This window comes from Corylus avellana, chromosome ca5 (genome assembly GCF_901000735.1).
Source record: "Corylus avellana chromosome ca5, CavTom2PMs-1.0".
In the NCBI taxonomy this organism is placed as follows: Eukaryota; Viridiplantae; Streptophyta; class Magnoliopsida; order Fagales; family Betulaceae; genus Corylus; species Corylus avellana.
The window spans coordinates 23,060,584-23,069,130 of record NC_081545.1 but is presented as its reverse complement, the minus strand read 5'-3'; positions in this window follow the sequence as shown (position 1 = coordinate 23,069,130).

Genomic DNA, 8,547 nt, shown 5'->3' with positions numbered 1-8,547 from the left:
AACAAAGAAAACTAGCATCAATGGCGAGATCCAACAAGAAAATGGCCGAGAAAACTAGCGCGTGAGGCTCACACACAAAGCCCGTGAGATCCACACGATCCACACTCCGGCTTGAACAAACCACATCAGGCGCGTGCCAAAAAGAAAAGAGAAAAAGTTTGGTATTTACAGGGCACAATGGCACGAGAGAGAAGCGTGTAGTGGTGCATATGAGCTTGGGCCAGCAACAAAAGAATAGATTGGCAACACAAGGAGCCGATCTAAGTTTCTCAGTAAAATATTGACGAAACTCAAGCTCGAGGAGAAGCCAAAAGACGAGGTGGAAGGAACGACTGCTGTTGTTGCTGAATCTGGCCGCTGTTGTTGGGTTTCAAAATCAAACCATAGAAAAGAAAATGAAAGAAAGAACAGAGAAGGGGGAGGGGAAGGGATGGATTTCAAAGATTAAGGTCCCTCTTAGGGTCTCTAGTCCCTCTCAGAGTCTCATCGGAGAGGGACTAGAGAGAGGCTAGGGTTTTGCCTTGTGTTTTTTTTAAACAATTCTCTTTAATCACAAATGAATAAATAAATAATAATTTAATGTATTATTGATTTTAAATATTATTTGATATTAAATTATAATCTTAAAATTATAAAGGATCTTGACAAATGTAAATATGGGAATGCAAATAAACAAAAACTTCCTTCTTTTAAATAAAATTTGAATTCTAGTAGAAGATTTTATTACCAAAGTTTCATTGATTATCCTTAAATGTTCATAATAATTGTTCAACGTTTAAATAACCTAAAAATTTTCGTTAACCAAAATAAAAACAAATTTAATGTATTATTAAAGGATTTTCACAAATACAAAATATGGGAATGCTAATAAATAAAATGATAAAATTCACATACTTCCCTCAAACTACCCTCTAATTGACAATGTTCTCCCCAAATTTTTAATTACAACAATGTCTCCTTCAAGCTATCAAAACATTGTCAATGAGTATAGCAAAAAGATAAATATGCCCTATGTATTTCTCAATAAGACAAAAATACCCTTATAAATTTTTTAAAAAATGATAATTTTAATTTTAAAAAAAAAAAGGAAAAATTTTAATTAAAAAAACGATTTTTTTATTTCTTTTTTAAACGAATTTTTTTAAAATGGAAAATTTAATGTACTTTTTTTAATTTTGTTTGAAAAACGAAAATTTTATTTTTTAAAACGAAATTTTTTTAATTTTTTTAAAACGTAAATTTTTATTTAAAAAAATTATAAAACAAAAATTTTAAGAAAAGAAACGAAAATTTTGTATTTTATTAAAAAAATCTAAATTTTTTAATTTTTTTTCTCATAAAAATGAATTTTTTTAAAAAAATTTAATTTGGCCAACCCTTTATTTTATTTTATTTAGTTTTAGGTTTTTTTTAGAAGTTTTAGTATTTTTTTGTTTTTACCAAGGCTAGTTTCATCATTGGGGAGACATTAACAATTATGTGATAGTTTGAGAGAGGTATGTGGACTTTTCCCAAAATAAAATTTCCCTATTTCAAATAAAGTTTGAATATCTAATTGAATATTAAAGGCAATTAGGTCTTATATTTTTTTGTTCGTAAATTGTTTTATTAGGATTCATTATTTGGGGCCATGTTAGGAATCGATTTGTTGAATTACTTTTTTACCATGATTTTTTTTTAACAAGTAAATCTCTTTTCTTTCCATCAAAGATTTAGAGCATAAAGCTCTTATATTACATAACATGAAACTCTTAAAAACATAGGCAAAAGCTATGTTATTACAAAGTCGTAGATATATCGAAAAATCTAACAATTAAATCGTATCCATGACCTCCGATTAAACCCATATACAAACTTCATTTATGATATAGATTTGGTCCTGGTAGACTAGTTATAAAACATGGGTAGATTATTTTCCTACAACAAAAGTTTTTATTTAACTGGCTGCGATAGATAAGTTCTCACACCAAAAATTATCCGTCTTCAACTCAAAAGCCAGAACAACATAAGTAAACAAAAAAAATTACAAACAACAGTGGCAGGCTCACACACAAGCGTGTGAGATTCACGCTAACCACGCTTCGACGTGTTCAAACCACAACTGTCACGTGCCGACCAGAAGGAAAACGTCTGTTGTCTACAGGATTCATTGGCGCCGAGAAAGAAGGTGTAATGACACGTATAAGACTTGGACTAGCGGTGAAAATGTAAATTTGCTTCAAAAAAAGCTGATCTAAGAACCTTTGCAAAAACCAACAAAGCAAAAAGATTGGGAAGGAAAATGAACTGTGAGGTGGAGTAGACGGCCAAAGCAATGGAGGAGATTGGGCGCTGCTGGAATCTAAGCAAAATCTAAAACAAAAACAGGGAAAAATGGGAAGGGAAGAATGATTCTTCCTCCCTTTTAGATCGCAATGAAAGGGGGCTAGGGTTTTTATCTCTACCTGTGAAGAAAAAGTTGTTTTTTTTTTTTGTTTTGTTTTTGAGTAAGAAGAAAAAGTTTTTAAGTGTTCTTAAGTATTACAAATGAAATGTCAATCGTGATGTTTCAATCTCAGAAGAAAACACAAGATAACAATCTTTGTGTTTTGGAATTCTAGAAGTTTTTCTCTCTAGACGTCTAAATCTATAGGAGAAGGTTCTATATTCCTGGTCGATTTTCTTGGACTGAGGAGGAGGCAATCTTTTGTTCGAAGAGTGTTCTGTGCTTCTGGTACGTGAAAGAGAAGGATGGCGGACGATCTTACAAAGCTGTGGGGTAATTTTTCTCTGTCAGCGGTGGAAAGTGAGGAAGTAGAGATCCAGGATCACACAGTGGAAGGAGTTGTGAGGCGAGGAAAGTCATGTATTGTGGGGAAACTCATAGCTGATCGTACTGTGAGTAAGGATACCATTAGATCTATTCTAATGAGGGGATGGAGACCATCGGAAACAATGGCTGTCAAAGTGTTGGGCAACAATCTGTTCGTGGTAGAATTCATGAATGATTGGGACAAGGTGCGAGTCTTGGAAGGTCGGCCATGGGTGTTCGAAGGAAATCTTTTCTCGGTCGTGGACTTTGATGGCGGCACCCCTCCATCAAATCTGGTTTTTGAAAAGGTTGCCTTTTGGGTTCGAATGTTTCGCCTACCACTTGCTTGCATGGGAAAAGAGGCGGGTTTCCAAATTGGCTCTTCAATTGGGGTCGTCGAAGAGGTTGACACTGATGAAGAAGGGGTGGGTTGGGGTGAATTCCTCTGGGTCCGTATACAGGTGGACCTCACCAAACCTCTCCCAAGAGGACGTGTATTGAAGTACAACGGCAATAAGAGCTGGGTGGTGTTTCAGTATGAGCGTCTACCTCGCTTTTGTTTCGATTGCGGGATCATTAAGCATGGTCCCATGGGCTGTTTGCAGAAATCAGGAACGGGGACACAGGGGGGGTTTAAGGACTATGGTCCTTGGTTGAGAGTCCCACCTCCACAGAAAATTCTGGACAGGAATAGAGGTCGTTCCGGGGCTCCATATGCACCAAATCCGAAGGTTGGGGGTAAACAAAACAAGCAGGGACGTACAGGTTCTTCAGTTGGAGATGGGGTACGTGCTGAAGGGACGGACAGTGTATCCGGCATTGCTGGCCATGCGGCGGCGACCGGGGAAGGGGTATTTCGGGGAAAAGATTCTTTTTCGCCTCAGAAAGGAGGGGACGTTACGGGTATGGAAAAAATAAATGCAGAATTAAATGGCATGCACGTTTCAAATGGAAAGGGGCCTCTTTCAGGGGACTTTCCTTCCCAAGTTGGACAGGAGATGGAAAATGAAACTCATAACAGCTCTGTTAATGAGGGAGCGGTTTTTCCGGGATCACTGCGGGGCACGGATTATCAAGATTCCTCCAAGGAAAGTTGTCCCACTTTCCTGGCAAAGAATGGAGACTTAAAGGAATTTAATGAAGCGACAAGGATGCAATTTGAAAAGGGTCTCAACTTCTTTTCAAGTTTGAATCCTGTACCTAGCCACGCGGACCCCCATAAGCTGGATGGATTTTTACCTTTGAATGAGAAGAGGGATGGTATTGGGCCAAATGATAAACAAATTAATTTGCAAGGGGTTAAAGGTGAATCAGCAAGCCCAGCCTTTTCTCCATTGGAAAAAAAGGAAGTGGAGAGTCAACCAAAGGCCCGTAGCACTGAAGCAGTTCGGGGTGCAGAATCTCAAACCTGGAAACGACGTGCACATGCTGGTCAGGTTTGGCCAACCCAAACTACACCTGTAGACCCAAGTGGAAAGAGAAAATTGCAGGAAAAGGGAGGAGGCTCGGGGAAGAAGGGGAAAAGTGAGAAGTCATCAGGAGATAAGGTAAACTCTGAAAATGGATCGGGTTTGGCGGGGGTTGGTTTACAACCCCGCCGACCGCAATGAAAATCTTAAGCTGGAACTGTCGAGGGCTTGGGAACCCTCAAACAGTTCGTGACCTTTGCCGGATGGTAAAGGAAAAGCGGCCCAATTTGGTTTTGCTCATTTAAACCAAAATGTATTCGAATAAAATGGACATCATAAAATACAAGACAGGCTTTTCCAACTTGTTTGTGGTGCATAGTGTGGGAAAGAGTGGAGGACTTGCACTTTTGTGGAATGATGAAGAGGTAGTGGAGATTCAAAACTATAGCAGAAGGCATATTAACGCAACAGTAATAAACAAGACGAATGATATGTCATGGAAGTTTACAGGTTTTTATGGCCATCCCGAAGCGGCTAAGAGGCACGAAGCATGGGGGCTCCTACGTCACCTTAATACTTTAGAGCCAACCCCTTGGCTCTGTGTGGGGGATTTCAACGAAATCATTGACATCACTGAGCTGCAAGGGGTAAATGGAAGATCACAAAGTGCCATGGATAGGTTCAAGAGAACTTTGGAGGAATGTGAATTATTTGAGCTGGAGTATAAGGGACCAGTCTTTACATGGAGTAATAAAAGGAGTGGGGATGCTAACACGAAAGAGAGGCTAGATCGGGCAATTGCAAATCAGCCTTGGTGTCATCATTTTTCGGAAGTGACAGTGCAGGTAGAGGCAGCCATTAGCTCCGATCATGCGCCCATTTTTATCTCTCTGCAGCGACGGACATTAAGTCGAAGTGCAAAAAAATTTCGGTATGAAAATAGTTGGGTTAGAGAGACGGGTTACTCGGAGGTGATAAGGAAAGAATGGCAGCGCAAGAAGGTGAATGGGGACCCTTGGCAGAAAATACGGGGACAGCTTGACAACTGTAGAGTGGGCTTGCAAAAATGGCAGCGGACCACTGTGACTAATTTTGATTTTGCCATAAAGCAAAAAGTCAAATGTCTGGAAGCTCTACAAGGACAAGGGGATCTTGCAAATTTCCAGCACGAGAAAATTCTTCAGAAGGAAATTATGTCATTGATGGACCAAGAAGATATGCATTGGAAACAGAGAGCCAAGGAGGATTGGCTGAAAAATGGCGATCGAAATACAAAATTCTACCACGCATGTGCAAACCAAAAAAGGAAATCTAATTTTCTTGATAGTATTACGGACATGCATGGCAGAAAATGGGATACCCAGGAAACGATCGGAAATGCTTTTGTTCAGTATTTTTCACATATGTTCACCTCAGCGTCTACGAGCGATATGTCAAAATGTCTTGAGGCTGTTGATATGCGGGTAAATTCATAAATGAATACTCAACTTACTAGGGTGTTTACTGCAGAAGAAGTCAATGTGGCATTGCATCAGATGTCGCCACTTAAGGCGGCTGGGCCAGACGGTTTTAATGTGGGTTTCTATCAATCTAATTGGGCTGAGGTTGGGGAGGAGGTTAGCAATTCTGTACTTTCATTTTTAAATTCTGGTTTTACTAATAAAGAGCTCAATTCTACTTATATTGCTCTGATTCCAAAAACCAAAAATCCCACTTGTGTTTCGGCATTTAGGCCCATTAGTTTATGCAATGTCTTATACAAAATTGTGTCCAAGGTTATTGCAAACCGTCTAAAAGTGGTGCTACCAAAGATAATTTCACTCAATCAGAGTGCATTTATCCCAGGTAGATTGATCACTGACAACATTTTAGCTGCTTATGAGACCCTACATACGATGAATTCCCGCATGTGGGGGAAGGAGGGGTATATGGCTATTAAGCTTGACATGAGCAAAGCTTATAACCGGGTGGAATGGCATTTCCTTGAAGCGGTAATGAAGCGGATGGGGTTTGATGATAAATGGGTTCAACTCATTATGATGTGTGTCCGTACTGCTAATTACTCGATTTTGGTCAATGGAATCCCAACAGGGAAAATTCAACCTTCAAGGGGGATAAGACAAGGGGATCCTATCTCACCCTACTTATTCCTTATTTGTGCAGAAGCTCTCAGTGCTCTACTTTCTAGAGCTGATCGTCAGGGTGTCTTGACAGGTGTCCCTACTTCTAGAAGGAGCCCCCGTATTAACCATCTCTTTTTTGCAGATGATAGCCTTCTTTTTTGTAAGGCCTATCCCAGACATTGGAACAGGATGTCCAGACTCCTCCATATGTATGAGAAAGCGTCGGGGCAACGACTAAATAAAGAGAAAACATCACTCTTTTTTAGTCGTAATACTTCAGAGAGGTCAAAAAAGAAGATTTTAGACATCTCAGGGATCCCCGATACCCAAAGATATGACAAGTACTTGGGACTTCCAGCCCTTGTTGGCAAGTCTCGTACAAATGCCTTCAAGAGTATTAAAGATAGAGTGTGGAAGCGACTTCAGGATTGGAAATTAAAATTTCTTTCCCAAGCAGGGAAGAAGATTTTATTAAAAGCAGTTGTACAAGCCATACCGACATATAGTATGAGCGTATTTCAACTACCGAAAGGCCTTTGCAAGGAAATTAATTCTTTAATGCAGAAATTCTGGTGGGGGCAACAATCCAATGAATCCCGGATACATTGGATGAGTTGGAAAAGAATGGGACAACCGAAGGCGAAAGGCGGAATGGGTTTCAGGGACTTGGTTTTGTTTAATAAGGCGTTATTGGCAAAACAGGTTTGGAGGTTACTAATATCTCCGAATACGTTGACAGCAAAAATTATGCAAGGAAAATATTTTGCAGGAAAAACAATTTTGGAGGCAAAGTTGGGGTCAAATCCTTCTTTCGCTTGGAGGAGTATACATGGGGCTTGTGATTTGGTGAAAAATGGTCTGATTTGGAGGATTGGTAATGGCAAACAGGTGAATATATGGGGTGACCAATGGGTGAAAAGTCCAAACACTTATACCATTCACACCCCACCACGCCTATTGAACGCAAGTGCTACGGTAAGTGAACTCATCGACCACGATTCAAAATGGTGGAACATTGAGCTTATAAATTCTCAATTCAGCCCTGAAAAGACAAATTTCATTTTATCTACACCCATTAGCTGCACGAACCAGCAAGACAGACAGATCTGGAGGGGGACAACGACGGGGATATTCTCTGTTAGGAGTGCGTATCATCTAGCCATGGAACTAGAAGACCAGCCTCGGCCGGGATGTTCTTCCACAGTTGCACAGAGCCCTATTTGGGGAATCATTTGGAGTCTCAAGATTCCAAATACTGCAAAAAATTTCATCTGGCGTGCATGCCACAATTTATTACCAACGAGGGACAACTTGTTGAAAAGAAAGATAGTAGCGGATCCGATATGCCTATTATGTAACCAAGAAGAGGAAACGGCAGTTCATATTTTGTGGGGATGCCCTGCGGCAAGAGACGTATGGGGGGCTAGTATTCGGCCCATCCAAAAGTGTGTTTTCACTGGTTCAAATTTTGTGGAATTGGCGGAGCAAATTTTACAGAAGGGGGGTCAAGAAGTTTTATCCACTTTTGTGGGGATTGCAAGAAGTATATGGACTCGTCGGAATGAGGTTATCCACGGTGGTGTTTTTACCCACCCCAACACCATTATTCAGAATACAATGAAAGCTCTGGAGGAATTCAGGGAGGCCAACGCAAATCATGGAACTCATGTGGATCGTGCTGCTCCCGTGGTCAGATGGTGTCCTCCGCCGGCGAATAAATATAAAGCAAATTGGGATATTGCCTTGAATAAAAATTCTTCCAGGATAGGAGTGGGTGTCGTTGTAAGGGACCATGCAGGCTGTGTAATGGCTGCTCGCAGTATCACAAGAACGGGTTTGCTTGATCCTCTTGCTGCAGAAACACTTGGTGCGTTTGTGGCAGTGAGTTTTTGTCAGGAAATTGGGCTGAACGATATTATCTTGGAAGGTGACTCTATGCAAGTGGTGAAAGCGGTGTCTTCATTAGAAGAAAATCTGACGAATACTGGTCATTTGGTAGAGGATGTTAGATCAGTTCTACGCTCTCTACGAAGCTGGTCTTGCTGCTATGTAAGAAGAGAGACTAATCATGCTGCCCATAAAATGGCAAAGAATGCCACACAACAGGTCCTAGATAGGGTCTGGTTGGAGGATACTCCTGATTGTATCAGGGATGTTATTTTTATGGAGCAAATTGCTCTGTCAATGAACATTTGATGAAATACAAAAGCCATTTTATCCAAAA